The sequence below is a fragment of the Chironomus tepperi genome, unplaced genomic scaffold (assembly GCF_022539635.2).
Source record: "Chironomus tepperi strain 1889 unplaced genomic scaffold, CSIRO-AGI_Ctep_v1 contig_414, whole genome shotgun sequence".
NCBI lineage: Eukaryota > Metazoa > Arthropoda > Insecta > Diptera > Chironomidae > Chironomus > Chironomus tepperi.
The window spans coordinates 34,998-60,168 of NW_027226536.1; the positions used below are offsets into that span (position 1 = coordinate 34,998).

A 25,171-nucleotide genomic window follows, 5' to 3' on the forward strand; every position below is an offset into this window, starting at 1 on the left:
AAAAATATAATTTTTAATTGAATTCACACTGACCTACCTCAAATTGTCTACAATTGCGCAATATGTCATCAAAGTCATTGACGATTGTTCGTTAATTTATTTTTATGAATGCAAAACTCTTTAATTATTCATTTCTTTTTATGACAAATACATGATACGTGACAATAATGAATGTAATTAACACCTTATTCTTATTTATTTCTTTACAGATTTAAAATTTCTGGCATCAATAATTGGATTTTTGCAGCTTGAATATTTTTGTGCGAGGTGAGTTTGACGAACATTTTTTCATACCTTTTACTTCCGCTAGGGTTGTGAGTTTCTCATTTTTTTCTAGACAAATACTTTTAAACATTCCAAATTCCTTACCAGCACTGCTGGAAAATTCTTTTGTAATTTTTCCATGAAAATTTGCTTTTTTACTCTTTTTATACTTGATGACTGATAGCATTTTATCAGCAAAGATTAAATTCCTTTAAACCGGGATTTGAAAATTGCAAATAAATCCACAATAATGTGATAAATTTAGATAAGACTAATTTCATGAATTTCCTGAACTTTTGATCCTTTTGATGCATTAGATTTGGTTATCTTTTGTTTTTATAGAGATAATTTATGGTGGAATTATAAAAGAATTGGGTTTAAGTATGAGTAATGAATGGAATTGCGCAGTCTTTTTGGGGTAATGGGTCATAGCCAACAAAGAAGTTAGTTAGGGAAATTCCTAAAGAATTAGTCGATTTAATTGATCCGAAGTCCGGCATATTTCTGGAATGTTTCCGGAATTAAACTAAATTTAGCACCAAGCCAGCACGACTCTGGCATATTGCTGGATTTAAACCGAAACTAGCATCAAACCATTGTCATGCTGGCCTGGGATCCTTTTTTGGATTCATTTGTCCATTTTCCGGAAAGTATGGGGTGTAAAAATGACCGAAATCCTATTTGGCTCCAGTCTGATACCGGATTTCATCAAATTTGGCCTGGGATTAAAGTCATTGGCCTCAAGCATCAGCGCCATGTGTCTTCCGGGTTTGTGATATTCGAGTAGACTAATTAACTAATTATAGCGAATTGTTGCCGAATCAGGTATTCTATGTGATATTGAGACATCATCTTAAACACCTCATTTGCTTATAATTCATCAAAAAATTGTCACAAATCATACAAAAGTATTCCAAAAAGAACCATGTAAGTTCAATCGGTGAAAAAATTGATTCAAATTTCAATTCCGCTCGGCATGAATATGATTGTCATATTTCAAATCAAAAAATATCAATACGAACTTAAAAACAAACAGCATTTCCCCATACGTGAATTTATACACGCCACATCAAAATTAGATCGTTTATCATGTCACGTTTTTATCGTTAAGTTCATTGAATTGTTTAATACATGGAAAAATAGAAAGTCAGAGATTTTAATGATTTGATTTGATTTAAAGTGCGAGTGGATGTTTTTGGATTAAGTTGAATGTTTGAGGGGATTTAATTGTTGGTAATTCCTGAGGAGCACAAATTGGTTAATTGAAGAAAAATCTGACTCTAGGTCGGTGTGACTATGGTGTGGTGCCGGATTCGGTTTTAATCTACCCAAATCATGCTAAAGTCACGCCAGTCTGGTGTCGGATTTTTTAGCCGGCTTGTGCTACTCGGAATTCTATATAATATCGGAGACATTGACCTGAGGCTTAAAAGGTAACAGTGTCGGCTTTTATCAGGATTCTCATAAAGTTTTGGTTCCTACAAGTCATCGAGACTGAAACCGGGACCGGGTAGTTTGAGACTAGAAGATAATTTCTCGAAGTATCGGTCTCGAGATCTATCAATACCGAGAAGTCTTGATCTAGACTACGACTTTCAGATTCTCGGAAGGGTGGGTCTCCCTTAGCTACGCTGCTACTTGCAGTACGACCTATAACTGGATAACGTGCATCAAAAAACGGCCATTAAACGCCTTCAATCTCAATTCCTCACTACAACTCCCTCACGTCCTGGAAATATTTATTTATCCTCGCCATAAAAAAAAGTCCAGCTGTAAATCCAATTTTACAATCTATATAAAGCATCTCCAAAAAATATCCCCAGCAATCAATAAAAATCGAGAGAAAATTAAATCAAAATTCAAATAAAAATTCAAACCCATAAATTGTTACAAGTTTTTATGACTTTAAAGGTACACGATCGAATTAATTTATTTTTCGGGTATATTCAGGTGTCACATAACATCCATAAAAATTCATAAACTTTTCAATCCTATTAAACGACCTTTTTTACAGTTGATTTGTAAGAAAAAATTACATAAATGATAAACCTCATGACATGTTGAGCATGTTTGTAGCTTATTGATTGAGGTCTGATAAAGCACACAAATATATTTTTTGACGAGAATAAATTGACAGCATGAAAAATTAATGACATGAAAAGAAAAAGTCATGTCCCTAAAAATAAACATTCAAATCCGGATAGACGATATAATTACGCAAATGGAAATGGCCGAAATTGGAAGATACACAAGAATAATACCAAAAATCGTTAGATAAATTATGCATTATGCCACCTATTAATGTTCAATTACAGTTCCGACAATGCCTAAAAATTTATTTGTGTTGAATTTTTCAAGGACATTGACTTGACACACGAACCGGCTCTTGGTGATTTTGAATAAATGACGTTGTATGATTTCTTGCGACTCTTCTGCCACGCGTGTCTCAGTCTAATGTTATTGTTACTTTCGATTTGACAAAAATAGCAATGAAAAATTACAATGGTTTAGTAAATAAAGGAAAAGAAAGAAATTTTTATGGAAATGCTCGTGCTATATGGCATGGCTTCAGTGCATTCAATGTGATATACACAATATTTACTTAGTTCGCTGGCTGTACAGGTACACAATTGTGATCATTGGCCTGCTTCTGGTGCTCGTCTCTGATCAATGGACTGCTTCTGAGGCTAATTTCATTTGTGTTCTAAAAATGAGCGTAATTCAGCCATTATGTAGCACACTCACGAGTTTCCATTAATACGACGATGAAACGGTGTCTTGACGACTACGTTGTGCTCCTCGGGTTGGCACCTGAAGCAGGTTATATTACTAACCACAACTTACCAATTTTTGATACCTGATTCAATGCTTCCGGATAGCACAAGTTGATCCAATATCCAGCAACCTTTAGTTTGACGTGACCTAGGCATTTAAAACGAATCCGGTACCTAATCAGCCAAACGGTCTGATACCGGATTTTTTGATCAGTTAGCCAACTTCGAGAGTCTTGCCGTCAATAAATTGACGAAGCGACATCCTAAATCGTGGTGCTTGGCTTTCTGTCTCCTTCACTTCCGTTCATCCCTTCTCAATTTCTCATACAAAATGTAATACTGTCTCAATAAACAACATCTTTCCAGAAGTTATTTGACAACCTTAATGCGTAGGATATTTAATAAATTGATCTATTGTAGGAAGACAAGTTCTACATTCATAGTCATAAAAACCCGAACTACAGATATTTGAATATTGCATCAGAGTTGCAAAACAGGATTTTTCTTCCAAAACATCCAAATTATCAACAATTTGTCCGATTTGTGCCTGTCACAGGCACCTGTTTTGCAACTCTGCATTGCATCTAATGAATCGAGACGACAATACACAAAATTCAAATTCATCGATAGAAAATCGGAATGAAATAAAAGAAAAAAAAAAAAAAAAATGACTGAACTCAGATTTAGACAGTAAAATCTAAGAATTTTAACCTTAAAAACCTCAAAACTTTCCCCAATCTTTGCAACAATTTCAATCATTTTACCAACCTTATTCCAACCCCCTTTCACAGTCCCATCAACACAGTACACAACCTTACAAATCAATAAATACTTAATCGTCTGTAAAATCTACTTCGAAACCACGTAAATTTTACGATAGAGCACATTTTTCACAGAAATAGAAGATTTATTGAGTGCATAACCCAAATTTCACATGCTATAACTTTTTTATAAATTAATGAACTTGACATCCAAAGTGATTAAAATTTTTTCATAATATTTCATTCCACAGCAGTTAACCGAGATTCAAAATTTTTCTAAAAATAAGCACATATTTATCCTTAATATGATTTAAATATGTTTGAGTTAAGAATTTATTGTTGCTTCCTTCAACAAAACTGTGAGAATGTGGATATGTGTAGGCGTTGCGATATCATTAACCACCCCTTAGGTAATTTTTCCAACTTGACATAAATGAATCCTTTTCTGTCATAAACGAGAAGAAACATTCTTTCAACATATATACACATAGATGAATAATGCAAAGCTGTAGGCTGTTTTTAAATTATTACTTCTTATTATCGCTGTTGGAATTTTATGAATTTATGGTATATTCTTCTATGATGATGTTCTAGATGCTTAATATTGCTGGGTTATTTTTCTAAATATTGAAATGTGCTTATGAGTTTTCTAGAACTAGATTGGAAGCTTTAATGTTGATCTAACAGTAAAAGAATGATTCTGAAGAACGGATCATGACTGGGACTCGAACCCACGTTTCATGACTTTCGGATATATGCTTTTACTACTGAGTTATTGGAAGCTACTCGATCATATGACAAAGTGGTATATATAAATTATACAGTTTCTGTATCCCACTAATTACTGCACTACCAATAACATGGCTAGTTGATAAGTCATTTCAAGAATCGCATTCCAACAATCATGATCAGCTTTTTCTTAGAATCGCAATTTAATGTCTGCTTAACGTCTTTTATTGAACGCTTCTGATGTCAATAATTGCCCAATGATGTCGTTAGTCATTCCTGAAATTAGTCTTTAACTAGACCAGTGATGGGCAACCTGTATGATACAACATGTTACTTGTCCACTAGTTGCCCACTGTAGGACAAGACTAGACATATGTAAGACACCGATCTGATAAGTTTACACCAATTTTACAGTTGCTATCTTAGCAAAATAGAACAGAATAGCCTCGACCAGGGACGTATTCAGGATGAGAGGTTGGGGGTCTTTCCTTAACGGAAAACATTTGGGATTCCCCTTAAACTTTTGGGATATGTCCAAAAAATCCCAAATTTCTCCTAAAATATTTCGATTTAAAAATGATCCTAGGCAGACGGGACTTGGACGGGACCTAATTTGGTGCCGTCCTCGGTTTTACCCAAAATACCCATTTTCATCACAAGCTACTCTCCCTAATCAAGTAAACATAATTCAAACAACAATTCACGACAAATAGACATATCAACAGCACTCTAACCCCCGCTGCATGAAAAAACTGCCACCCAGCGAGATTAATGGCAGGCAATCAATTGCATCACTGAGCGAGAATAAGCACGAATAGGGAAAAACAGGTGATTTTTATATTCAAATGCTCTTAATTTTCGATCGATTTTCCGCCGATTTTCTTTTCTGTTTGTGTGTGCTGTACATTAACTGCGTCTGCTGTTTCTCTTTGTTAAACTCACGTGATTGATTGAAAATTTTTTAATGAAAGTATAAAAAGCCTGAAGTAAATGAAATAAATGATTCAATAAACTTTTTTGTTGCTGTTCTGACATTGATCTCTTAATCATCATGTGCGTAAGGCATGGGAATTTTTTAATTAATTTTCACTGATGATTTAAGCTGATAAAAAATTGGAAAATTCGTTGACTAATGATGGAAAATATGCGGCAGTAAATAATTTGATGTTATAAATCTATTGACATTTTAATGCCTTTTTATGTTAACGACTGAATGATGAAAATTTATTGAATATTGGCATTTAAATTACGATGAAAATTTTCATTAAGTAGAATCTATTACAGTGGTGGGCAACCTGTGTGCCGCGGCCAATTTTAGTAACTCCAGGCTTACCACCTTACTTACTTACTGAACCCATGCTCCGACTTGAAACCTACGTTGATACAAAATGCCTTTCATCTGACTCTGTTGCTGGCTGTATCACAGGCTTACCACCAAGTCATGGTAAAAGGTTGCGAACTTCTGATCTATCAAGTCATGATCTGTATTTGCTCCCTCAATTATCAAATGATTTTTTTAATTATTATTCAACTTGTCGGGCTTCCTTTTTCTTTTTAATTGAAGCATTGGCAGATAAAATTAGAATTAAAATTAAAAAGAAAAAAGAGAAGAGAGGAATTCCAAAATTAATCAAAACTCCAAACATTCATTTCCATTTGGCAAGTTGGGAAATTTTGGATGTTAGAGGTTAGAGCGCAATTTTTAATAATGAAAAATTGGAGATCGGTTGATTGTGTTGTCTATCTTTCGTGGAATAGGATGAATGGTATAGGAAGTCCAGCGAATGCCTCTTCCACCAGTCTCCTCTCATTCGGATATCAATGAATACCTAGTTTTTAAGATAAAGCTTCGATTTCCAAATTTATTTTCAGAGTTGGAAGGTCTCCAATGTGAAATTAAGTAGAATCGCATAAATTGAGGACTCTATACGACTCTATAAAGTCACGATTCCACTTTTTATTAGGGAAACGACTCCATAGCGAAAGCGCCTTTTTGAACTTTTGGAGTTTAGTCTCCAAACTGCAAACTGTTGAAACCTAGTCATGTTACTATAAAAACTGAAAGCTCTCTAAATAATACGTTTGATAGCTGATAGATACTATGTTCAACAATATAATTCATGCAAGAATCGAATCTTGTACTCTCAATTGACTATCAGAAGCTATTGTCAGTAAAGCTTTGAACATTAATACTGGAAGTATTGAACATTTGTCCTATACATGCAGCCAGTCCTCCAAAGTCAGAACTCGAAATCGATTGTTATTTGGAATGGAATAGTCGGTCCAAGTCAACTAGACTCCAGCCAGTTTCCCAGACAGCAATCAGCCAAATAAACTAAACAGTACAAGTTAATCAATCTAAAATCTAGCACTAGGTTGGTCTGACTCTAGCATGGTGTTGGGTTTTTAATCGAATCCAGCAAGTTAGAGCCACGCCATCCAGCCATACCAACAAATCCATAACCCCCAACAAATCCAAAAAGAATCAACAAATTCTGCTAACAGTAAAATATTAAGCAGCGAGAAAAATTCACGTTTATAATTAATGAAGATTAAAAAAAATTTCGCGCTTATTGAACACATTCGACTGGATCCGGTCGATAAAATGATTTCATTTTTCATTTATGCTCCTCTCTTTCTTTCTCTACATCATCATCATCACTTTGCAGATTTTTTTTTTTTTATTTTTAGGCATAGAAAATTTTTCAGTCGAGAGGAAAAGTTATACTTAGTTTAAAGCGGGTAATAAAAAACACATTATGGTATAAAGAAGATGGATGAAAGATATATGATTATATCCAGCACGAATATATCACGATTTATAATCGAAAATATTATTATTATTTTATGAGGGAAAATTATGAACAAATTTATGCTTTTGGATGTATTAGAGATTTTTTTTTAAGTGGCTATAAGTCTTCAATTTTTTTTTTTTTTTCATTTCTTGTGGGAAAATACGAGCTTCTTAAAAGTTTTAGATTTATAAATGATTTATTTTTATTGCGTCAATATAAATCCTGGCTAGTTAACCGTAGTAAAATAAATAATTTCTATTATTGTACATTAGATTTTATTATAGCGCCTAGGTTTCATCTTAGCGGTGATTTGTTTAGTACTTTTGAAAAATCTTATTGTATTTTGGCTACCAGGCTGTGTTAGTGGTGTTATTGGATGTTCCAGACTTGTTTATGTCAAGATAGCTCCCTAACAGACAAAGAGCATACTCATTTAAATGAGCGTTTACATCACTAGACTCAATCAAAATATTAGAACATACTCAATACTAAATATTCAAGAGCATGTTCCTGATAGAGTGTATTTACGATTAGTGGTCTAATTGGTAGAGCGTTGGCCTTACGTGCCAAAAGTCCTGGGTTCAATCCCAGGTCATGTCTAGTTTTCCAATTTACCGTTCAAGTTACAAAGCTCGATTCTTCTGTTGGATGCAGGTTTGAGATAGTTTATACAGAATGTGTCTCAATTGCTAGGAAAACAAGGAGGATAAACCAGCATCTGAATGATTTTCTTAACAAAATCTTGCGTATACGATTTGTAATTATATTCCTAGAATTTCAAATCAAAGAGAATGAATTGACTATTAATAAAATTCTAGTCAAACTTCATATGCTTAAAGTCCTTAGGTACATCTAGAGTACTTTGGAGTATTTCCAGAGTTACTAATTTATCTACAAACCTTCCTAAATCTAAGTTAATGCTCAATATTGTACCGATCATAGTACTACGGTTGTTGGCAGCCTTAATATGTAAAATGACACCTGTAGCTACATTTTAGTCAAGACAATCTTGGTAAATCTCAATTTCAAAGGAAGTGGGTTGGGGGTTGTGTGATATGACTGTATTACTATTGGCTCCGCTAGCTATCTGTGGTATTTATTAATGAATCAATTGAAAGAACAGCCTGTTCTGGAAATCACACCCATGTCCTCATCATAAAGAGATTTTCCGATTTTCGATCTGTTGTCTAGCAACTTGTTCACAATTGTCTTTCTTTCCAACTGGCAAACTCACTTGCATTTGGCTCATATACCTGAATTTCAACTCTGCCCCATCAAATTAATCTTCAATTTTCATCTCATTTTTTTGTAAGCAAATCATCTTCTTTTTTTCTCAATTTACTTCAAGTTCAAAATCCACTTTTCACATTTTTCATTCTACTCATCACTTCACACGTTTAACATCTTTTTCCTACACGACAATTAATTTAGTTCCACTAATTTAATGTACAAGTAGCATTAAAATATTCAACAAAGCATCGCAAATATCCATTAAAATAATGTGAATTTTTAAGCATAATTATCTGTTAATAGTTTTAATTGCTCACTTGATGAGGAACAGCATCGTAAAAATTGAGGTTTAAAAAATATTCAATTTTGACTGCAATTCAGCCTTAAAAAGTTTCTTTTTTTATGTACAGCAAATTGACATGAAAATTCATTAAAACTTTTCATATTGGATTAAGACTTTAAATTTAATTTTTCCTGTATATTCTCTATCAGACCTTATAGCATTTTCTTTAGCTTAATAGCTATTTACGTATGTATTCTGCCACAAGCCTTGTTACGATATGTAGGATTAATAGTTTTGGTTGCATGGAAAATTTTACTCATTTTGTTCATCTCGTCAAACATAATCATATTCATGAATAGTATGAAAGCATATATCAGCAAAATGTTTTTAATTAATTCAGATTATAGGAAGCAGAACGATAGCTTTTTGCTGTAGATGAAGAATTTTTGTATAGAGAATCTTCATTTGCATGCGATCATGTGAGAGATGAGACATGTTATGATGTGAAAATGCCAAAATATTCAAGGTTTGGAGATTTAAGGATTTTTTTTTTGGAATTTTGTAATTTTTTGGGAATTCTTTGATTTTTTTGGCAATTTTCTGATGTTTTCTAGATTTTTTGATAGTTTTTGGACCCCTTCGTAACAGAATCTCTATAGAAATTGTTTGATGTGCAGCAAAATCTCAATACCATCCCCCTACCCCACCCTCCTAACGCCGCTACAAAATAAGTGAAACAGCGCCTCATATTTCGAATTGTTTTTCGGAATATTTAAAGGATCAATCATAAGTAGAGGTCAGAGCGTATTAAGGAGAGATGTTGATATTTAAAGGTCAGCCCCCTTCTTCCTTTCAACATGCTTTGAAGTTCTACTTAGGGTTGTTCTCCTAAATATTCCAAAAATCCATTTGAAAAGTATTGAAAAAGATTTCAGTGTCCAAAAAGGTTCTGGGGTCAAAATCAGTTCTGGGGTCATAATCTATTCTGGGTATAAAAAGGATTCTGGGGATATAAAGGATTCTGTGGTCAAAATCGGTTCTGGGATCAAAATCGGTTCTGGGGTCAAAAACGGTTCTTGGGTCAAATATGCCCTTACCCCCACTCAGCTCTTTAAATAAAATTCTTTAAAATTTCCAAGATTTTTCGTGAAAAAATTCAAAATTCTCCTAAATTTGCGCATAGAGGGTCAAACCCCTTCTAGACTAAAATTCTTCAATTTGACCCAAACCCACCCTTACAAAATAACTTAAAAGCCAACTCCCCATAACTTTTGACTTCCCTACCACCCCTCATCCACAGCACTAACACCTTGCAATCAACTGTATATTCACATTTAAATTGATAATTTTATGAACTTTATGAAAGCTTTAATTTGCATTATTTTTAAAATTAAAATTTTTTATTTAATATAAAAAATGTAAATCAGAAATTTTTTACTGAATAAGCTGATTTAAGCTTGCATATCAATCATGTTCAAATAAAATTCCCATAACAATATATCTTTTGTACGTGCTTTCTTCCCACGATGTTATTATTGGCTTATCAATTCACATCGTTCGATTGACGTTTATGCAACAGATATCTAAATAGATTAGAATACAAATAAATACATATTTTTGGTGTGGCAGGTGGAAAATTGAGCTATTCTAAAATTGGATTTTCAATTTTTTTTTTTTTTTGGTAGTCAAATTGGGGTGTTTTGGAGGTGATTTTAAGCTTGAACAAGTTTGTGGGTTTTGATGTTCAATCACTAAATTTTGGAGAGTAGAGACATAGTCTGAATCTTTCATGGTCCAAGAGCTTGCCAAGAAGCTTGCATTTCCTGCATTTTTCGGCTATACCTTATAGTTTGTCCAATGCTGCAAGTCTCTAGACAAAAACGCTGACCTGTAGTTTTGAATGGACTTTGACGGATGAACTACAGTCGGGACAAGATCCAAGGGGAGTCCAATCGCCTTTTTTTGGACAAACAACGTCAATTTCCTTGTGTTGGACGAGACAAAAATCCTAAGCATCTGACTACATCTCTGATTAAATAAGTATATACCCAAGAAACCTTGAGAACTTGGCAGGAATCGAACCTTCTTATGGATAGAATTAAATTCATATTTTTTCAATCTGTAGCTAAATACTTACTTACTTACTTCGCTGACCGTACAGATCAAGTGTGATCCATGGCCTCCCTCAGTCGGTTCCTGAAGCTGGCTTTATCGCTGGCTACCGCTTGCCAATTTCCAATTCCAAGTGTGACACTATCTCTATCGACAGCTTCCTTCCATGAGTTCTTTGGCCAGCCTGAATTTCTCAACAATTTAGACTGTACCATGTAATGTGAGTCTACATACGCTCTATGCTTACATGCCTGCATAAAGCTGGATGCTCAGTATCACATCCCATACCACACTAAGCTTTAGCTTCCAGAAACATTGATGCACAATTGAGAAGACAGAAGCTGAATAAATTAAAATTGCAATTCTCCCCAAATTTTCCTCAAGCCACACTTCCACAGAACACTTGCATCGACAGCATAATTAAAGCAATCTTATTCATTCCAAAAATAACCCAATTTCATAATTTAAATTGCCTCAATTCAGCACTATATCATTTTACATCTGAATTTCCTCAAAAATGAGGATTGTAAATGAAGATTCATGAGGGAATAAAGGAAAGGAAGTGAATAATGAAAAATCTTTTAAAGAGAAAAATCTTCTGTCGCTTTTCATTAAAGAATGAAAAAGTCTAAAAGAATTTTTCCCTCATTGTTAACTTTTCAAGCACATTTTTAAATCATTTTCGTTTATTCTATTCATGTGACGAGATGAAAAATGTAAAATTTTCATTTAATATAAAGGTGGGAATGAAGAGACATCTCTTTCATCATTGAGAATGGAAAGCACTTAAAGGTTAAAGGCTTCAAATTGAATGAACAAATGGTAAAATCAATATATGTATACCTGAATAATGTTCTACATCAGCTGGTTTTGAATACTATGTTGTGACTTGTGATGCTTTCATCTTGTGACTGAATATTATGTTCGAAATATCCGGGTAGCATGTGTTAATATGGATCAATAACTTGTAAATGTTGGGATTCATATATTTACGTTTGATGTAATTTAATCATCTGTTTGATACTTTGGTTGAAGGATTAAGGTTTGTAATTATTATTCAAGATATATCGGTTTGTTTGTGATTTTACGATGGTGTGGTTGAAGATGCTTGATTCTAGAGTTTGTCCAATGAGTGCAGGCTTGAAGACAGAAAACTTTTTAGAACGAACTATTATGTACAGCTCAAAACGTCAGGCATGAGCCTTGGGGTCTTGGGTTCTTAGTGGAACCCTAATTAATTTTTCAAGCAAAATTTTAGAGAATTATTCCTTAAAAATCCTAATATTGCTATAAATGCTATTGGATGTTAACTGGACCTTATTATTATCAACAAGTGCAACGGTTACAAGCACTCAAATGGCATCAGTAGCCTAAATGGTAGAGCATTGGTCAGTCGTGCCCTAGATTCAATCCTCGATCATGTCTAATTTTCAAATCTCTTTTTCCATTTCGATCTTCTGCAGTTTTGAAGTCTTTGGATCATATTGCGTCTCTATTGCTAAATATGTCTACAAGATATACGAATTATAACTAGGTACATTAAAGGATACAGTAAACTCTAAGTCTAAAGGCTGTGAAAGGGTGTGGACAATAGATTTAGTCATGTCAGTTCCTTAAGCTCATGAGACTGAGTTTCACCGATCTATACCAATTTCTTGACTAACGCCATTTCCGTACTATAAACTCTATATACTTCATACTCTCAATTTCTCTATAAACATTTCTCTTTAAATTGACATGATATTTTGCAGCTGGCAAATTTACCTCGTGTTGTGAACCCAGCATTGATTTTCATATTGCATCTAAACTTATGGGAAGAATAAAATAGAGTATAGAAATGAATAAAATTTCTCCAATCTATTTTTAGAAAACATCAAAAAGATGCCGAAGGTGTGAAAATACTGAAAAGAAGAAAATTCAGGTCAACGACAAAAACGTAAAATAATTTTTAACCTTTTTCCTCTTTCTTCACCTTTTTTTGCAATAATTTTTTCTATTTTCTTTTATCTGAGAAATAAAGAGACAAAAAAATTAAATCCAATGGAAGTCAAGTGCTATGGAAGTGGAAAAAAAAATTTAAATAGATATGAAATGGAAATGTCTCGCACAAAAAAATGGCGATTAGGAGGATGAATGAGGAACAAGAAGAAGAATTGTAATTAAAAGAAAGAGAAATTAAAGTCTTGAAATTCAAATTAACTTTTTAATATTCAAAAAAAGCTTCGGCAAGGACAAGGAGGAGTTTATGTCGGGGAATAAGCTCAGCAGACGTCGAATTGGAATCGATTTTTTTGAGTTTTAAAAATTTAAGTAGCTTTAACGTCATTGAATTTAATTTTTCAAATCTACGTCATGTCAAATCGATATTAGTAATGAGATGCCTTTACGTCACGGCTGCTAATTAAACATCATAAATTTCTGGTTCCTTGAGTAATTATTATAATTAATATGGAAATTTTTACAATAGAAAATATTTCTTTTCGAAGATATTGAATGATATTAGGTGTATTTAAATTGATTATGGTGATTATTTTAATTATTATGAGAAATACTCACATATTTACTCAGAATTTACGTGATGATGTTCCTAATATTGTGAGATACGATAATTATATGTTTTATAATTTACAATTATTGACTGATGAAAACGAAATTGACAAAAATAAAAGTTTGTAAAAAACTGAGCAAAAATTGACAAAAACTGAGCAAAAATTGACAAAAATTTAGCAAAAGTTAGCAAAAATTGAGCAAATGGTAACAAAAACTGAGCAAAAGTTGACGAAAACTGTGCAAAATTTGACAAAAACTGAACAAAAAGTGAGCAAAAGTTAACAAAAACTGAGCAAAAGTTGACGAAAACTGAGCAACAATTGACAAAAACTGAGCGAAAGTTGACGAAAACTGAGCAACAATTGACAAAAACTGAGCGAAAGTTGCCAAAACTGAGCGAAAGTTGAGAAAAACTAAGCAAAAAGTGAGAAAAACTAACCAAAAGTTGGTAATATCTGAACAAATATAGAGAAAATTGACAAAAACCCAGCAAAATAACAAAATACTTAATAAAAATTAAAAGCTAGTCAGCAATTAACCGTCTGGCTTCTTCAAACAGCCCAATGTTTCCTAAAACTTGCTATGATTTAAGATACAACACTTCTAACTGCATCCATTCAACTCATAATTCAAAAATCCTCTAATCATTTAACTCAACTCAATTCCATCTTCTTGCAACTCATCATCAGCATTAAATACACAAAACAGCAACATCGCATAATCACCAAGATATAAAAAAAAAAATAAAAAGCATTTCCACATCACCCTCACTTCATAAAAATTCTTCTGACGTCAATTCCGTCATTAAAAAGTACTTATGAGATTATGAGACAAAAGAAAAGCAAAATAAATGGTGCTGCACATTTAATAATTAGTCACTGAAGGTCGTTCATGTCCTGAAAAAAATTCAGTTTATTATGTCATCAAATTATTAGTTCCTAGCCATAACAACTTTTTACGATCTCGATAATTTCAGCAACAATTACAACAATTGTCTTTATTTGTTTTGGTGACGATAAAAATTGTAAACCAAGCATGATTCATTTCCATAAAAGCATTTTTTCGGCATCATCAAGAGGTGTAAACATATAATGAAAGAAGTAACAACAACAACAAAAAATCCATAAAATTATTATGCAAACAATTTTCTTCTTTCCCATCTCATTTCGCCTTTCGACATGTCGAGTCGCATCGTCATATTCAGATTTTTTCGTGTGGGACAAGCTAGGGACGTAGTCAGGAATTTCATGATAGAGGGAAGGGCGAATTTTGATTCTTTTTTGTATAGAATGCAAAAATGGAGGGTTTTTTTAGGCTTACCTAGCAAAATAATGAGGAAAAGGGTGTCAAACTAACACTTCCCGCTCCCCTCCTCCCTGATTTCTTGAGGGGGTGGGGTGCCTTGTTCTGTAAGTTTTTGAATAGAACGCAATAATTCCCTTCAATTTTTGGGTTATCGGTTCGAAAAATCCTTTAAAATTTAAGAGGCAAGGGGTTCAAGTTACAATCGACTCCCCTCCTCCCCCACCCTTCCCTTCTAGATTTCTTGACCCCAACCCTACCCCCTCCTGATTCCTTATGCAGCTGGTTTTTGGATGTTATTGGTTAATTACCTCGACAAACTGTACCCAAATGAATAATATTTTCTATATAAGGGGTAGAGGGATTGAGGGTTTTGACCCCAACCTCACCCCCTTCCCCCTGACTACACCTCTTCACTCAAGTAAACCTATAAGTAATTTTATTTTCGCTCTTCACTGTTTGCTTGACTTTTTTTTAAAAAAAAAAACTTCATGATTGAGTGATGGGATGTAGTCATAGATAGATGAAGTGCTGAGGGAGAAAATAAAGTTTTTTTTTCTGAGGTAAATATTTGTGTTGAGTGAAATTATTTTGAAGCAATGCAGTCAATTTTTTTTTTTTTTTTTTGATAGTCTTAAAAAGTTTTTTTTTGCAATTTATTGTAGTTTGAAGAGTTCTGTGATGGCGAGAATTAAGTAGCTACTTGACTTTATTGAAAAATTGAGCAATTATTTGAGTTTTTATGAGTTTGGATCTGTTTGAATTCTTTCTTTTTTTTTGGATCTTATGAAATATTGTTTGTCAAGCTGTGCTTGACTGAGGGAGTTTTGAGAAAAGATGATATTGACTATGATTTTGGATGTACTTCAACTTTTTGATCTAATATTAGCACGAAGTCTTTAAAGTAATGCAGATTAGGTAAAAACAGCTTTATTCATCTGATTGTCCAGCAAGAGCTGGTTTTTTATGGCATTTTGGCTGCCCGTTCATTTGCTTTTGATCTAGATTAAAGCCAAACTAATCCAAAACTCATTCCCAGGATACAAATCGACAAATTGGCAAATGCATAAACTGATAAATCGCATTTTTCACCGGAAAAATGAGTTTAATGCTTAAGTAAACACGTTGTGCTGTTCGTGATTCATTTACTTCGGTAATTGTTTAGATAAATGGTGACCTGTGGCCCTTCCTGTCTAAGTTTGCATAGGTGGGCCGCTCGCTTGCTTTTAAATGCAAAGAATGAGGATCAACGAGAGGATACACACAATACTCCATTTTGAATCTCCCTAAGCTTATCATCAACTACAGTAGTGATATCTAACGGGTCTCATCAAGAGTCAAATCTGATTGTTTTCGTAATGTCGCTGTGATTCTGTTATAGAGTCTGATTCGGCCAAATCCGGTCCCACACTAGAGTCACGTTGGTCTGTGGAATATTTTCGACACATTCACGCGGTATGCCTTTCATGATAGCTGAGTTAAGAAATAATTTAAGTTGCATTAAGGCTAGTTTCGAGCTTTCAAAAGTGTCTCGTGCAATTTAATAAAGATTATTCTATTCGAGTCTACTTTCCTCCTTACAATAATCTAATTGACTTCAAACAATGTAGCTTCTTAAAATGCACCATAAAGCCAAATATGCTAGACGCCCATCTCCATAATGGATTCAAAATAAACTGCTTTAAATATCTATAAAAATAACAAGAATTTAAAAATCATTTTTCCCCATTTTGAACAAAAACCAACGTAAATTTTCCACATGAATACTCCAATTAAGCTACCCATTGTGGACGTCTTTTCACTTCAACAATGAACTTTTTCCAGACATATAAAAAAATAATATTTATCACATAAAAAAGTAAGTTTAATGACAGAAGGTTGACGTCATTTTTAGATGTAAAATTCCATCATAATAAACACAATTATTAATATTGAGGCAGTTATGAGCACTTTGTTCCTTTTCCCACAAGGATCAAGGAATAAAGTGACACAAAAAGTCCATTGAATTTCATGAGCCATCAAATCATACGACAGCATAAATATTCCATATTTTTGATTGATTGATTGATTTTGTTTATGTGAGCTATTTTCATTACTGTGCCTTGCTTGTTGCCGTTTTTTATGTCCGTTTCTTATTCATTTTCATTAAAAATTATACTCGGGCGATGTGTAATGTAATCTTACACCTAAATCTGTTTTTCTTTACTTGCTGACATGATAAGGGTCAGGCCAACAAGCACAACACACAAAAAAAAAATGTTGTTTCGAATGTAAATTTTGCGTCTACATTTGTTTATCGTCGTGTCAATCAGTTTGCTGGCGGTTTTTGTGTTGATTTCTTGTGAAACAGACAGCATTTTTTGGATGTTTATTTTTGGATATTTCGACGAGTATTTTGAGATATTTTAATTTGATATCGGCTATCGGATTTAATGTGATTTAATTAAAATGTTTGTGATGAAGCTTTTTGATGTGTTGATTTTAGGTGTATTTAGGGAGGATTTAAATATTTGACAGTCGAAAAATCAAAGGAAAGCTTTTTGGTCTTTAATAATTTCTACAGTAAATTTCAAGAATTAGACACTCTAAAAGTGTTCTGAGTAGCACAAATCGACTAATTGATCAAAATTCAGGCTACTGACCGGTGTGATCTCTAACAGACAATGAGTACACTCACCTAAATAAGGATGCTTATGAGCAAATTAATAAAAAGGCTTCTTGTTTGATTCTTGACTCTGAATTTGGTTAAAATCCGACACTATGCCACATTAAAGCCAAGGACTCACCCGCCTGCCCTTGTACATTTTTCTCGAATTTTTAAGAATATTCATCTTTAAAGGCGTAACCAAGTCTCAATAACCTGATATCCTGATCTCCTAATCCAGCTTTCCTAATCCTGCTCTTTTGATCCAGCTCATCTGATCTCCTGATCCCCCTCTCTTCCTGTTCGTAAGATCATCACGTTATATATAAACGTCCCTTTATCTCTGTTTACATAATGTTTCTCAGTACACTCCTGAACGTGATCTTGAAAATCTTCTTTTGATTTATTGAGAAATATACTTGAAATATTATAGCAATATAATCTGTTCATTGAGTTTTCATCTCAGACGTTATGGAATGTAGGTTATTTAGATGGAAATAAAGTTGGTGTAAGCAAAATTTTTTCCTAACAACAAACATAAATATTTGTGATAAAATTAGGATTTGGTCAAGAAAAGTAAAGTGAAATTGAAGTTTTAAATTTAATGGATGATCTGATGTAGATATATGATTTTTATGGAAGATATTTACATTCAGTTAGTTACTTATTTATGTGTCTTAACAGATAATGAGCATTCTCTCTTAAATGGTTGTGCTTATGTGTGTACTCAATCAATATAATTGGACATACTTGATTTTATGAATATTCTCTTAAAAGTGATCGTTGTCTCTTCGGGATGGTTTTCTGGAATTCTGATCTCGAAAGACTTTCGCGGGGTACCGACATCGAGAGTGCAAACTTACTTACCCTGAAAGCACATGACGTAAAAAAGTCCGAAAAATCTAACTCCAGACCGTCATGATTCTGGGGTCAGGAATAGACCGACCTCAGGACAATTTTGAAGGATTTTTCCTGATTTCTGTATACCTAAATATATTCAAAATTTCCCTTACTTTGAGATTTTACTTTTCCTCTTAATTCTGTATCTAACATGCAGATATATGCTCAATGAGCACCTTACGGTACTTAGTGGCCATGCTCTTTATTCATACGCTAATAGAGCATTTGCTCGTATGTTAAGGTACCCTTAAGTTTTCAATCTAAGTTAATCAAAATTCAAACTACCTTCAATCATTCTTCATCGTCATTAAATTGCTTAAAATATCAATTCGTTTGTCAAACTTTAATATTTTCTTCATTATTTGTTTCCAAAAAGTTTTAATTTTCCTTTCCAAAAAAATTTTCTTCACAATTAATCGTCGTGAAAAATTCATTCGCTAAAAATAGACAAACTTTTTTTCATATTTTTTTGCCACTGAGAATATGAATAAATTTAGCACAGAAACTGAATATCAAAAGAACATCTTTAAATTAAGGAATTGAAAACTTTTTCGAACATAAATTGGAGCATAAAAGTAATGAAAAACTTCTTCTTGCTCTCTTTTTATTCGAAATTTATTTCCATAAAATTTAATTGCTTGAAAAGGAACAGCAAGAAAAAAAAAGCAGCACAAATTTTGTTGCTGGCTGGGATGAAAAAGTTTTGTTCAAAATGATAAAATTGAGTTACTGATGTTGTGATTAATCAGATGTAATTGCATTATCTGGTTGAATTGAAAATTTTAAATGGATGCTGTCGGAGCTTATTTGTGGATAATTTTTTGATGTGGAATTGAAATTTGTATATTTTTATGGATATTGATATGTTGGAATAAAAGTTGCAAAGATAGGCAAATTTTTGAAATTTATGGTCCGTAGGGAATTTAGCTGTTGTGTGAATGTTTTGAGTACAGGATAGGATAAACATTGTAATGTGCAAATCGGTCAATCGACCAAAAATTCAGCACAATGCCTGGGTGACGTGACTCTGACTTAATAACGGATTCAATTCGAATTTGGCATCATCTCACACTGGTCAGGTGCTGGAGCAAAGTCCGTCACACTGGTCTTATGTCGGACTTTGCAGCGATTAACAAAGCTATGCTATTTGGACTGGCTTAAAATTTGCTCATATACAACTTTTCAAAGCTCTAATTTGTAATTCCGGAAAGCATACGACGAAGAAATGGCCAAAAATCGAACACCTGATCATTTTGGCTCTAACCTGAGGCTGAACTTCATTGAATCTGGCTTTGAGCTAGAATCACGCTGACCTGAAGCTTTGTGTACCTTCTAGTAAAGTGCACGACATAGAAAAGCGCGAAATTGGCTCGAAGCCAAATTTTCAGTCATTTCTAAGTCGTGTGCTTTCTAAGAAGTTAACACAAAGCTGTTCTTAAAAAAATTTAAATCTAAGCGTTCATTAACCTCTCCTAAAATCTCATTAATTCCTAGCCAATCTTAGAAACCAGCAAAAAACAATCTCGATAACTTTTTTGTGTAAATTTAATAAAATTTCCTCAGTTTTTCATAATTTTCGCCATAATTTTTCCATCTAACAAAAACGATGTCTGTGTCTGAATAACTTTTGACAGGTTTTACGATAAGCATTTTAAAGTAACAAAAATATCAAATATTTATGTGCATTAAAGGATCATGAAGTTAGTGATGAAACCTGTCATTTTAAAGAGGATTTGAATCTTTAAATGCTTTTAAAGTGGATTTTTTTGGTTGGTTTGATTGAAGGAACTGTTGCGTTGGAGGTTTTTTGAGATTGTGTTTTGAGTGATGTTGGGGATTTGTTGTGGTATTTTGAGATGGAAAACTCAGAATTGAGTGCAAATGACACAGAATAGAGGTTTGTTTCCTTAGTTTGCTGGTCGTATACATCAATTGTGATCCATGACGTCTCATGTATGTCTTAAGCTAGCTCTAATGCTGGCCAATTCCTGGTTTCAAGTGCAATGTTATCTCGATTGACAGTTTCTTTCCATGAGCTCATTTGGCCACGTGATCTGTTTCCATCTCTGAGTGAACCTAAATAGTCTAAATGGATTAAAATGATCCACAAACTCCGTGCAGCTTTAAAAGGCTGACAAATGGACTTTTATGTTGTGCGGAGAGATTTCCGTCAACATAGCCCATAGTGGGATTTGAACCCACGCCTTCTTGAATGTCCGTCAAGTGCTCTTACCTCTCAGGTTATCGAGGATTGCTAAAGAATGTGGCATAATGCTCACTTAAACCCAAACTGGGCTGATGTCACAAAATCCAACAAATGTTCAACAAATTCATAAATAATTCCCAAAAACATCCTCAAATATGACTAAATTCTATCTTTTCAAAATCATTTCCAATAAAATAAGTATCAAAAATCATTCAAATATCAAAAATGAGCCTCAAAAGTATCAATAAACACCCCAAAATCGAATTATTAAACTTTGATAAAAATCTACCTCAATTTAATGTCAAAATATCAAGCAAAATATAAAGTAATTTACTGTACAAACAGTAAATAAAGGTACATGAGAAGAAATCATTAAAGCTCTCTTCTCGACAGTCGAGCATCATTCATACTCAATAAAAAATCTTCAAAGTCAAAACATTTTTGATGACTAATTGGAAAGGCGGAGTTGAATGTTTACTTAAAAAATAAGAGCAACATGATGCGCGATTACTCAATATTGGATAAATTACATTATTGAAAACGAAATTTTACTCACGCTTCCATGACAGAAGTAAAAATAAATTTTTTGTGAGGATGATTATTAATAAATATGTAAGGGGACAATCGGAAATGATGTAACTTATGGGAGAGGATTATAATTTTGTTACCTGTGGAAAGGGGCATCTGCAGAAGGTGGCAATCTGCCATATTTGCCAACCTGGCGAAGGTGGTAACCTGCGGAGGATGGCAACTTGAGGAAGGAGTCATCGGCAGAAGTGGATTGGTAAACGGCAAAACCCAGCTTTTGCCAACTCTGGTTACGAATTACAAATTCTGGTTCATGATTCCGAACGTTGTTTAAGGGACCGTTATCTTATTACGTTCAGATGGGAGGTATAGGAGGGTAAAAGTTTCTCAATATAGCCTGAAAACCGAAAAGCATTCGACACAGACACAGAAAACATTCGACGCATAAATGACCAAAAATCCAGCCAAAGGTCAATTTGACTCTAGTTTGACACCGGATTTCATCGAATCTAATCTTGGTGCAGAATCCATCTTCCCTAGGGTATATTTTTGGCCATTTATACACCGTGTGCCTGCTGGGAAAGTTCATCATACTTACTTACTTTTTTTCTCTGGCCGTTAAGATCAATTGTAATCCATGACCTACCTCAGATGTCACCTGTAACTAGCCCTACCACTTGCCAATTTCCAAATCATCCTAGTTCATCATACTGTACCGTAATTATTGAACAGTCCCCCAAAGTAGAGATGATGTTTTCAAAGTAAATACACCAGAAACATTAATAACATAAATACATTAATAACATAATAATATTTATGTCTTCATTATATGTCAAATATTGTCATGATCGTCTACCATTTAGGAAGAAACGATATTGATATAATTGGTCATTGATCATTGATTTCTGAGGTATTAATTCCATTTATTGCTGCAATTTTTGTTTGAATTAATTTGCTCAATTCAATTAAATCAAATATTGATGTTGTGTCTTTGTTTGAGATTGTTGGAGTTGTTCGGGAATGGCGTGAAGCTTAGTTGGAAGATGGGGCAGTTCTGAGCTGCATTTAGAATTGAAATTTGGGTTGATTTGAAACTCTTATCCTTTTTTGCTCAAGATTATTCAATTTTCTAGAGTTTTTAAGGCAAAAATCCAAAACATTCAGTTCCTATCATTCCCTAACATCCAAACAACTCCCCCAAAAACCAGAAATTTTACCAATTCTTTGCTGTTCCAACAACTTTAATCATCTACAGCCACATTTCTAATTTATCATGAGATTCCGCACGTATGACCAAAAACTCTTTAAATCCATAAAGTTTAAGGTTAATAATAAAACAAGGTTGGACAATTTTGTTGATTTTTTGTGACGCATTCGTTTAATCGAAAACGGTAAATTGCTTCAAGGACGTTCAAAAATCTTAAATTGTTCTCTTCTTTGACGACATTTGAATTATTTTTTAAAAACTTTTTATTTTCAATTACGTCAAACTTTTTGAATTTTGCTATGAATAATTTGATAAAGGATTAATGTTGTTGTTGTTTGTGTCTTGAGTTATGACGTGGTTTTTGTAGATTGTGAGGTAAAGATATAATGTTTTCAGCTGTTTATAGAGAGATCAATGGACTTTATCATGGTTTTTAAGGTTATTTACATGAATAAAGATGTAGATTGTTGATGTTTTTCTTAAGATATACTATGCTGACCTACGCAAGTAATACAGAATAGTCAAAGATAGTCATTTATATGTCAAATAACTCTATAAACTTAATACCTTAGTCCTTTGCTGTGCAATCTCTTATTTTTCGCTACAAACCGGCTGATGGTAAGCCTCGATTGAAATCGCTAACGGTGTACGGTTCATGGCAGTGTGCGGGATACTAGAGTACCACGGCACACAAGTTGCCCACCCCTGCCTTAGTCAATCGAATCATTTTTTTATTTGGTTTATTTGAATGTTATTTTACAATTGTAATACAGTGTTCAATTTTTATGGCTAACTTGATTATTCAATTCAGACTATTCACATCACAATATAATTCATAGAAATGCTCTCTGAGCCTAGACTTGAATAAGTTTAGAGAAAATTTTTTCAGACATTTGAATGGATTTAATTTTGAATTCTAGTCATGGTGTCTAAGCAGAATAGAATCCGGAGAATCGAACCATATACATGCAATTATGTCAGGACAGGATTAATGCTTCTGTTGCTGAGTAGTTTGGCAATAAAAACTAGATTTCTGTATAATTTATGTTCAATGTGTATCAGAAGCCGATTCTAAAATCATTTTATAGAATATATAGGACCCCCATTGAACGTAATATGTGAACGACTTCCTACCAATATGAATAAATTCAAAAATATCGACATTAGAGAACATTCCAAATGATTGCATTTCTTGTCCCCAAACACCGTCCCACTCCCCTTCCTTTCAAAAATATCTTCATTTCCTTCACATCCATAGTCTTTCCCCCAGTACCTTCATATTTTATTTACATCATATCTTTTACAATCGACTTTCAACCTTTACATAAATTTTCAAGTTTCTTCCAAACTACCAAGAAGAACTGACAATATTACAAAAAAACTTACCCACAAGCAAGACTCAAAAATTTAAGGTCATGGCATGAGAAAGGAAAAAGTTTTAGTTCTGCCTTAATATTTCACTTTAATATTCTCACAACTTTATCGATCGATAAATCGATGATAAAATCATTTATTTAGCCAAATTATGAACTTTTTTGGATTATTGACATTGTGATTGTTTGGGGAACTTGTGGAATATGGAAATTTGGGAAGGATGAATGGTTTTTATGAAGTGTGGATGGAGATGTTAGTCGGAAATTTATGAGAAGGTCAATGTGTTGATTATTGACAAGTTTTTATGGCTTTTTGGTAATAAACTGTCCAAAAATCCTCAAAATGCTTCAAGTCCTCAAAGTCATTAACCAAAAAACAGTCTCACGTGGCTTAACTACGACATTAAAGAATAATTTTCAAATAATTATAAGCCAAACGACATCAAGATCCATTTCCATTTGTTATCTTAACGATTATGCCTTATTAGCATGTCCTCAAGAGATCATCATAGCCAAAAGCTCGTTCTAATATTAGAACCTTTTTTTGTTACTGTCTATAAATGGAAATTGCTAATTGCTCCCGAAGGAGAAATGCTTAACAATAGACACAAAACACGAGTGGACTATAAATAATAATAAATGACAATTATATTCTAACATTGTATAACAAGCCGCTTGTAAGCTACTGACCAGTATATCATTATGGAAATTAATTTTAGGATGCAAAAATTATTAGAAGAGTTGAATGGAATCATTGACCGAATAAATGTGCATTTTATAGTGGCGGATAATGGCATAATTTGGATATAGATGAACAAGCAGAAATGCAAATATGTAAATTGCAGCTTTATGGACAGAATTGATACTTTAGTATTAGATAGGGTTTGGCAAAATTCCTATGCAACAGGATAAGCATCTAGAACAATAGAAAATTGAAGACTGCTTTCTTTAGGCCTCGCATTAGACAATTAGATCACCGATAGATCGCACAAGGGAGAAATGACTGAAAAACAAGCCTCAGACTTACATCACTCTGGCCTGAACCCGGATTCAATCGAATCTCGCCTTGAGAAGGAGTCAGGATTGCCATCAGATTGGATGTTTCGAGTATTTCTTTGCTGTGCGTGTGATTTGGGTCATTAGGAATTTGACTGGCTCCATAGACTAGAGTCGATTAAAAGTGCAGCAAAATTGCAAAAACGACTTAGATTTTTCGTTACTCATGCCTACTTAGCCCCCAAAACTCCCCATCTACATCCTTTAAAATCTACCCAAATCTACTCAAACTTTAATTTAACAATTTTTCTCATTTGCATGTCCTTGATTGTCATCATCAGTAAGTGAACCTTAATGAGCCATAAATTTAACTACCTCATAATGACAATTTTTCATCGTATTTTAATTTCTGTACACACATTTTGATGCCTTTCTTGAGTTTTTCTCATTTTAATGATTTTGAGCTTTTATGCTTCATGAATCGAAACGAATGTTAAGCACAAGTTAAGCATTAAAT

The 25,171-nt window shown here is 33.5% G+C and overlaps 1 protein-coding gene across 1 annotated transcript in view; it reads left to right on the forward strand.

Moving 5' to 3' along the window:
- Window positions 1-206: 206 nt before the first annotated feature.
- The window catches only part of LOC139097093 (5-hydroxytryptamine receptor 1-like), a 50,194-nt gene continuing 25,229 nt past the window's right edge, over window positions 207-25,171 (forward strand). Inside the window, exon 1 of the mRNA XM_070648858.1 lies at window positions 207-267. The gene's annotated coding sequence lies outside the window, so the exon portion shown is untranslated. The remainder of the gene's footprint in view (window positions 268-25,171) is intronic.